This window comes from Ornithorhynchus anatinus, chromosome X1, assembly GCF_004115215.2.
Source record: "Ornithorhynchus anatinus isolate Pmale09 chromosome X1, mOrnAna1.pri.v4, whole genome shotgun sequence".
NCBI classification, from domain to species: domain Eukaryota; kingdom Metazoa; phylum Chordata; class Mammalia; order Monotremata; family Ornithorhynchidae; genus Ornithorhynchus; species Ornithorhynchus anatinus.
Window position 1 is genome coordinate 122346517 of NC_041749.1, and position 9889 is coordinate 122356405.

The following is a 9889-nucleotide window of genomic DNA, read 5'->3' on the forward strand; positions in this document are numbered from 1 at the left end:
CTCCCCCGCTCGCTCGGGCCCGGGGACCCTGTGCTCCCCCGGGGACCCTGTGCTCCCCCGCTCGCTCGGGCCCGGGGACCCTGTGCTCCCCCGGGGACCCTGTGCTCCCCCGCTCGCTCGGGCCCGGGGACCCTGTGCTCCCCCGGGGACCCTGTGCTCCCCCGCTCGCTCGGGCCCGGGGACCCTGTGCTCCCCCGGGGACCCTGTGCTCCCCCGCTCGCTCGGGCCCGGGGACCTTGTGCTCCCTTGCTCCTCCCAACCGCCCTCGCCGCTCTCCGCCGGGAAGCGTCCATGTTGGGAAGGCCTCACTCCCTCTTCCCCCGTGAGGGGCTCCATCTCCCCCAGCCCGGCCCGGCCGACGACGTCCTTGTCGTCCTCGTGTTACCTCACCTTAGCCGCCGCCTAGCCCCAACCTGCCCCCCGGACATCCTCGGGGCTCCCGCCGCCGCCTCACGGACATCTGGACGTGAGCCCCGGGACTCTCCTCGCCGCTGGCCTTTTCACTTGGATTCCGATCGGGTCGACCCTCGGTCGGGTCGACACCCCACCCTGGTCGTCACCCTCTTATCGATGCTATTTTATCGTATCGTGGCACTAGATTACCGCTTTCGCACGTGATGGTTAATCGTCATCAGTGCCGCCACCTACCTCTCCGGCCTCGCCGAGTCTCTCCCCGCCCCGATCTGCCCCTCCGAATCCTCTCCTTCCCCTTCCCCTCTCTCGCTCAGCTCTTTCCCGCTCTCTCCTCTGCCTCCTCCCCCCCCTCCCCTCCCCCGCCCTAGAACCCCACTTTACCAGCGCCACCCCTCTTCCCCCTCCCCCTACGCTCCCCCCCACCGAACCCCCTCCTCCCCCCCTCCCCCCTTCCCTCTTCCCCACCCACACCCCATCCCAGTCCTCCCATCCCACCGCCACCCTTCCTCCCCCCCTCCCCGTCCAGGGCCCCGCCACCTCGTCCCCATCCAAACCCTCCCCTCCCCCGGCTCCCACAGCTACTTTCAAGTGTGGCCTCTGCCCCCCCGCCCCCCGCTCCATTACAGGTAAACTACCTTTCATCCATGACCTCTTCCTTTCCCGCTCTCTCCTCCTCTTCCTCGCCCTTACGGAGACTTGGCTCACTCCCGAAGACACGGTCTCGGCCAACAACTCTCTCCGGCGGAGGCCTTTCCTTCTCCCCCTCCCCCACACTCACCGGAAAGGGAGGAGGCGTCGGCCCCTCCCTTCTCTCTTTCTACCGCCCACCCCGCACGCTCCGCTCCTCTGCCGCCCACCTCCTCACCGTCCCTCGGTCTCACCTATCCCGCCGTCGACCCCTGGGCCACGTCCTCCCGCTGTCCTGGAACGCCCTCCCTCCTCACCTCCACCAAACTGATTCTCTTCCCCTCTTCAAAACCCTACTTAAAACTCACCTCCTCCAAGAGGCCTTCCCAGACTGAGCTTCCCCTTTACCCTCTGCTCCCTCTCTGCCCCCCCTCTACCCCCCCACCTGCCCTCAGCTAAGCCCTCTTTCCCCCCCTTTCCCTCTGCTCCTCCCCCTCTCCCTTCCCCTTAGCACTGTGCTCAACCGTTCAATTGTATATATTTTCATTACCCTATTTATTTTGTTAATGAGATGTACATCACCTTGATTCTATTTATTGCTATTGTTTTAATGAGATGTTCATCCCCTTGATTCTATTTATTGCTATTGTTTTTGTCTGTCTCCCCCGAATAGACTGTAAGCCCATCAATGGGCAGGGATTTTCTCTGTTTGCCGATTTGTACATTCCAAACGCTTAGTACAGTGCTCTGCACATAGAAAGTGCTCAATAAATACGAATGAATGAATGAATGAATGAATGAATGAATGAAAGCAGAGTAAACTTAAATGGATTCACCAAATAGCTAAGCCTTTGGAAATCTGCCCTACCTAGGTAGAATGGCATTTATTATGGCATTTATTGAGCATTTTACCCTGTGCCAAACACTATGCTGAAAACTGGGGTAGATGTTGGATCGGTACCTTATGAGCTCTTGATGTGTGACTTTGGGTAAATCACTTAACTTCTCTGTGCCTCAGTTTCCTCATCTGTAAAATGGGGATGAAGACTGTTAGCCTCATGTGGAACAGGGAGTGTGTCCAACTAGATTTGCTTGTATCTATCCCAGTGCTTCGTACAGTGCCTGGCACAAAGTAAGCACTAAACAAATGCCACAATTATTATTATTTTTGTCATTGTTATTATTATTCAGTCCCATTTCACTTATGTCTATTTTTGTCATTTGTTTATTTATATTAACATACTGTTAGCTCCTTGTGGGCAGGGAACATGTCTACTGACCCTGATAATAATACTAACAACTTTAATAGTAATAATAATAGTGGGTTATTTATACACTTATTATGTGCCAAGCTCCGTTCTAAGCACTGGGGTGGATACAAGATAATCAGGTTTCACATGGGGCTCACAGTCTAAGTAGGAGAGAGAACAGGTATTGAATCCCCATTATGCCAATTGATCAGTCAGTTGTATTTATTGAGCACTTACTGTGTGCAGAACACTATACTAAGCACTTGAGGGCCTCAGTTACCTCATTTGTAAAATGGGGAGTGAGACTGTGAGCCCCATGTGGGACCGGGACTGTGCCCAACCTGATTTGATCATATCCACTCCAGTGCTTAGTACAGTGTTTGTCATATAGTAAGCGCTTAGCAAATACCATAATTATGATTATTACATTATAACATAATTGGTAGACATGTTCCCTTCCCACAAGGAGCTTACAGTCTAGAGGTCTAGAGATTTAATTATATATTAAAAATGATATATTAATGTCTTTCTCCTTCTCTAGATTGTAAACTAGTTATGGGCAGGGAACATGTTGGCTAAATCTGTTATATTGTACTCTCCCAAGTGCTTACTACAGTGTTCTGCACATAGTAAGCATTCAATAAATACCACTGATTGGCTGATTGATTGATCAACAGGAGAACTGGGAGGAACCAAGAAGCAATGCCATTGATTTTTCTGCTGATCTTACTCACTGAAAATCTGGGCTAAAGGGCAATACTAATGTTCTTTGGACTCAAATCTGTAGGCTTTGTTGCACAATAACCCCTAGAATTTCTAATGGGCCTTCCATTTTCCCAAACCCCTTTCACCTGACATATCATTTTGTCATCACGACATCCCTGGGAGATACAGAGAGGCAGCCATTATTTCAGATGAGGGTGCCGGCATCCAGAGAGGTGAAGTGACTTGTCCAAGGTCACACCGTGGGCCTGGGGTAGAGCCAGAACTTGCATTTGGGTCCCCGGACTCTCGGGCCTTTGTCCTTTCCACCAGATCACACTCATTGTCTCCACAGGTTTATTTTTGTTTGTTTTTTCTTTTAAGGTATTTGTTAAGCACTTTACATGTGCTAGGCACTGTGCTAAGCGCTGGGGTAGATAAGAGCTCATCAGGTCAGGCACACAGTCCATATCCCATATGGGGCTCAGAGTCTTAATCCCGATTTTATGGATGAGGGAACTTCGTGCCCAGGGAAGTGAAGTGACTTGCCCAAGGTCACCCAGCAGACAAGTAGTGGAGCCAGTATTAGAACCCGAGTCCACCGACTCCCAGGCCCAGGTTCTTCCCACTAGGCCGCGCTGCTTCCCAGTTGTTCCTGGTTGGACACCCCCCGCTTCCTGCCCTCTAAATTGGAGGTCATCTCAATCCCTCCTTTGAGGGATATTTTCAAAGATTACGTCGTGGCTGCCTGAGGATAAAGAGGAAATGAAAGAAAACAGCCTGTTCAATATTCTCAGTGGTGGTTGTGTTTTCTGTGGATCAGGATAGTATATTTTATGGGGGTTTTATGAAGTCAGAAAGTGCAGATTCTCTCCTAGAATGTAATTATCCAGATGCGCTCCCTTCATAAAGTAGTGCAACAGAGCTATTATGGTAGTAGAGTAGTCTGGCCCAGAAGAGCTCATACAGTTGCAAAGGTGCCTGCTTGACTCCAATTTCTGCTGGTCGGCCGCTTCCTCAGCCTCGTGGCGATGCGGGGGATAGACGGCTTTTACGCGGGGTCCGAGGCACGGCTCCAAACATCTGGCCATCCTGAGGCAAAAAACAATTTGCCACCCCAACACACGGCACGCTGAGTGTGTTCTGCATCATGGCACGGTGTCATACGGTGAGTTCTGCGAAAGTCCAGCTGAGTCTGCCTGAGTGATAGAGTTGATAATAATTCACTCTGTTAATAAAAACAGGAGCGGCCTGGCCTAGTGGAAAGACTCCGGACCTGGGTGTCATAGGAAGTTGGGTTCTGATCCCGGCTCTGCCAACTGTTTGCTGTGTGACCTTGGGCAAGTCACTTCACTTCTAAGGGCCTTGGTTTCCTCAAAGGTAAAATAGGGATTCAATACTTATTCTCCCTCCTACTTAGCCTGTGAGCCCCATGCGGGACAGGGACTGTGTTTGATCTAATTAACCTGTACCTACCTCAGCATTGAAAACAGTGTTGAACACATAGTAAGCACTTAACCAATACCATAAAAAAAAAAACCATGAATGAAATCTACTCTTTTGGAGTGGAAGCTTCATGTGGGCAGGAAACCTGCCACTTCTTCATTCTGTACTTCCCAAAAACCTAGCCCACTGCCCTCTAATGCTGACCCATTCACTGTACCTCGATCTCATCTTATCTTGTTGCCAACCCCTCACCCACATCTGCCATCTGGCTTGGAACTCCCTTCCTCTCCATATATTATACACATATATGATACACAATCACTCTCCCCACCTTCAAAGCCTTATTAAAACATTATTTGCTCTGAAACCTTCTCCAACTAAGCCCTCCTTTCCTCTATTCCCTCTCCCTTCTAAATCATCCTTGCACATGGATCTGTACCTTTTATTCACCCCACCCTCAGCCCCACAGCACTTATGTAGATATCCATAATTTATTTAATAATAATAATGTTGGTATTTGTTAAGTGCTTACTATGTGCCAAGCACTGTTCTAAGCGCTGGGGTAGACACAAGGGAATCAGGTTGTCCCCACCTGGGGCTCACAGTCTTAATCCCCATTTTACAGATGAGGTAACTGAGGCACCGAGAAGTTAAGTGACTTGCCCAAAGTCACACAGCTGACAAATGGCCGAGCTGGGATTTGAACCCATGACCTCTGACTCCAAAGCCCGTGCTCTTTCCACTGAGCCACGCTAAATGTTTGCCTCCCCCTCTAAACTGCAAGCCCCTAGTGGACAGGGATCATACATACCAACTCTATTGTAATGTACTCCCGGAAGCTCTCAGCACAGTGCTCCGCGCACAGGTGCTCAATAGACACCACTAATTGATTGCCCAAGCCAAATCAGCATTCAGTAAGTATGAATACTTCAGCTACTACTCCCCAAAATGTCAATCTTCCCATTCCCCATGTTTCAGAAGTTCCCCACAGAAAGTCCTTTGACCTTTTGCCCTGTGGCAGCTGCCAACTCACCACCCTCAAGCCTCCCTGGTTTTACTCCAGCTCTTTGAGAAGCTCCCTAATGCCAACCTCCGCTTCCCTGCTTCAACCAGTTCAACTGTAAACTGTAGGTTCCCTGAAGATAGTAAATTCCTTGAGGACAGGAATTGCATCTACCAATCTGTTATACTTTCCCAACTGCCTTGTCCAGTGCTCTGCACACAGCAAGCGCTCAATAAATGCAGCAGATTGATTGACTTCCCGCCAGCTCCTCAGCCTCTCTTGTCTGCCTCTCACCCGTGTCCCACCTCTTCCCTTCACTAGGGTCGAACTGTTTGTGAGTTGAGAGCTTGAAAGATGGAGATTCGACTCACCGGATGGTCATTCATCATTTCAAACTTGGCTCCGCTTCAAACATGGCTTTCTGAGCCAAAGCATCTCATAGCCACCTCCAAACCATCGAATCCATCGACCAGGGGTATCTTTTGAGTGTGAACTAAGCCCTAAGTGCTGAACCGAGCACTTTGGGAAAGCACAAAACAATAGAATTCATAGATCTAATATCTGCCCACAAGGAGCAGTAGGAAATATTACAACTACTCACAAGTATTGGAACTTGTTGTTTTTATCTATTCTCAAGTTATAGATCAAATGGCAAGTGTCCATTGCCTTTTGAGTACTTTCCTTGCCCCATTAGATTGTAAACTCCTTGAAGGCAGGAGCTATGCCTCACCTTCTCTATATTCCCGGAGGAACTAATAACAAGATTTGGGCATAGTCCACATTCGATGAAATCTATTGTTGATGAAAGCACTTTCTTCTAGTTCTCCTTCTGACTCTATTAGACTCTCACCTTCCAAGTGAGGAATTATGACTATTATATGTTTTAAATGCTATCTGACACAGAACCATGCACAGTGCTCCATAAATATGAAACGGTGCACGAAAGGAACGATTTGCCCAAGGAAAGTATTAAAGAACTTGTTGTTGAACGTTTTCTAACTCTTAAATAAAAGTACGGAAAAAGAACATTTTTTTTCCCAAGGAACAGTTGTCATGTTCAATCCCAGAAGAAATAAAATGCCAACTATCGTCTCAGTTCTCTAATGGTGGTGGTAGATTTGATATTCTCCATGAGAGATTAATTCCTGTCTGGGTGGGCCATTGGGTTGTTTCTGATGCTGAAATAATGATGGTATTTGTTAAGCGCTTACTATGTGCCAAGCACTGTTCTAAACACTGAGCACTGTTCTCTGTATTTTCCCAAGCACTTAGTACAGTGCTCTGCCCATAGTAAGCGCTCAATAAATACCATTGCTTGCTTGCTTGCTTGATTGTCTTACTAGCAAACATAACCTGGAAGACAGCTTTATTGAATTTCCCTAGGGTCAAGCATCTTTCCAAGGGGGATCAGTGAAACAGTACCAAGCTCTTTTTTTCATATTTTTAAGTGGTATTTGTTAAGTGGTTACTATGTGTAAAGCACTATTCCAAGCACTGGGGTTAATCAGGTCAGTCCCAGTGCCTTTCCTACATGGGGCTAAGTAAGAGAGAGAACGCCCCTAATGGCAAAGATTCCTGAGAAAAGTCGATGAGCATGGAATTTTTCTGAACCCGGCTATTGCTTAAAGGGAAAAGGCTAGGGATATGAGGAATTAGGCAAGAGAAATTCCAGAAGGGCTACACAAATATTAAAGAGACAAAAGAATCAGACAGCTCAGAGTCCCCTGGGAACTGCCAACTTGCAGGTAGTGGTCTTGATTTTGTTTTTGGCATTTCTCAGGTGTTTGATGAGACAACGATCCTGCAAGCAGAAATCGTATTGTAGCTCTGGGGGGAAAGTCACAAGCTACAAGTATGCTGCACTAGGTGCTGCACTGGGTGTCCGCTGCATGGAGGGCCCTGTGCTGGGTGTCTACTGTGTGCAGAGCACTGTGTTGGGTGTTGGGGAGAGCACAATACACATAAAAGACCCAGTTCCTGCCCTCCAAGACCTTACGATTGAACAGAGGAGGCAAACTAACAAATTGTAGCCATCAGGAGAACACTTTCGTGTCACTGAAGACAGGATTCATATTTTCACAATTTTTTTCCTGCTTTACGAAACACTGGAACAGCTTTCCTTGGTCACTTATGGAAGCTTCTATTTCATTTTTTTAGAAATGGATGAACAACCATCTTCCTGGCATTCATGCATTCACTCATTCATTCAGTCATATTTATTGAGCACTTACTGTGTGCGGAGCACTGTACTAAGTGCTTGGAAAGTACAATTCAGCATTAAAGATAGACAATCCCTGCCCACACCAGGCTTACAGTCTAGGGGAGGGGAGACAGTCATCAAATCAAGTAAACAGACATCACTATAAATAAAGAGAATTATAGAAATATACATATATAAATAAATGCTGCAGGGTGGGGAGAGGTGGGGAAGAGCAAAGTAAGTGAGTCGAGGTGATGAGGAAGGGAGGGGGAGCTGAGAAAAAGAGGGGCTTAGTCTGGGAAGACCTCTTGGAGGAGGTGAGACTTCAATAGGGCTTTGAAGGGGGAAGAGTGATTGGCAGATTTGAGGAGGAAGGGCATTCCACTGAAAGGTGATGGTAAGCAATGCGATGTGGTTTTTATATCGTCTTTTCAATTGATGGGTCCATCAGTTGAAAGTGTACTGTAGATCAGTCAATCAGTGGTATTCACTGAATGCCTACTATGTACAGAACACCATACTAAGTGCTTGGTGAGAGAGGTAGGACGTGGGCCAGGGGTCGACGGTAAGACAGGCGAAATCGAGGCACAGTGAGAAGGTTAGCACTAGAGGAGTGGAGTGTGTGGGCTGGGATGTAGAAGGAGAGAAGGGAGGTGAAGTAAGAAGGGGCAAGGTGATGGAAAGCTCTGAAGACAATCGTGAGTTTTTGTTTGATACAGAGTTTGATAGGCAACCGCTGGAGATTTTTGAGGAGAGGGGTGACATGCCCTGAATGTTTCTGTAGAAAGATAATCTGGGCAGCAGAGTGTCTGTCTCCCCCGATTAGACTGTAAGCCTGTCATTGGGCAGGGACTGTCTCTGTTGCCGATTTGTACATTCCAAGTACAGTGTTCTGCACATAGTAAGCTCTCAGTAAATACTATTGAATGAATGAATGAATGAATGAATGAATGAATGAATGAATGAATGAATGAATGGATGGGGAGAGACAGGAGGTTGGGAGGTCAGGAAGGAAGGTGATGCAGTAATCCAGTCGGGATAGGATGAGTGATTGTACTAATGTGGTGGTGCTTTGGACGGAGAGGAAAAGACGGATCTTGGTGATGTTGTGAAGGTGAGATCGACAGGCTCTGGTGACAGATTGGATATGTGGGGTGAATGAGAGAGCGGAGTCAAGGATGACACCAAGGTTGCGGGCTTGTGAGACAGGAAGGATGGTTGTGCCATCCACAGTGACGGGAAAGTTCAGGAGAGGACAGGATTTGGGAGGGAAGATAAGGAACTATGTCTTGGACATGTTGAGTTTTAGGTGGTGAGAGGACATCCAAATAGAGATATCCTGAAGGCAGGATCTGCATGGTATCTCTCCTGGGGTTCTGGACCATTCCTTCATTCAATCATATTTATTGAGTGCTTACTGTGTGCAGAATGCTGTACTTAGGGATTGGGAAAGTACAGTACAACAATAAACAATGACATTCTCTGCCCACAACAAGTTAGCAGTCTAGAAGGGCGGAGACAGACATCAATATAAATAAATAAAATTACAGATGCATACATAAGTCCTTTGGTCTGCGAGGGGAGAAGAACAAAGGGATACACAAAATGACAGATATGTACATAAGTGCTTTGGGGCTGGGAATGGGGAAGAACAAAGGGAGCAAGTCAGGGTGATGCAGAAGGGAGTGGGAGATGAGGAAAATTGGGGCTTAGTCTGGGAAAGTCTCTTGGAGGAGATGTGCCTTCAATAAGACTTTGAAGTAAGGGAGAGGGGTTGTCTGTCAGATTAGAGAAGGAAGGGAATTCCAGGCCAGAGGCAGGATGTGGGCTAGGGGTCGGTGGTGAGGTATTATAATTATTATTATTATTGTTGTTAATTGTATTTTTTGAGTGCTTACTGTGTGCAAAGCACTGTACTAAGCGCTCAAAGGAATACAATATAACAGAGTTGATAGACACATTCCCTGCCCACAATGAGCTCACAGTCTAGAGGGGGAGACAGACATTAATATAAATAGATAGATAAATAAGTAAATAAATAAATTATAGATATATACAGATATGTACATATATGCCATGGGGAAGGGAGAGAGGATGAATGAAGGAGCAAATATAAGTGGCACAGAAGGGAATGGGAGAAGAGGAGAGGAGGGCTCAGTCAGGGAAGTCTTCCTAGAGGAGATGTGCCTTCAATAAGGCTTTGAAGTAGGGGAGAGAAATTATCTGTCTAATATGAGGAAGGAGAAC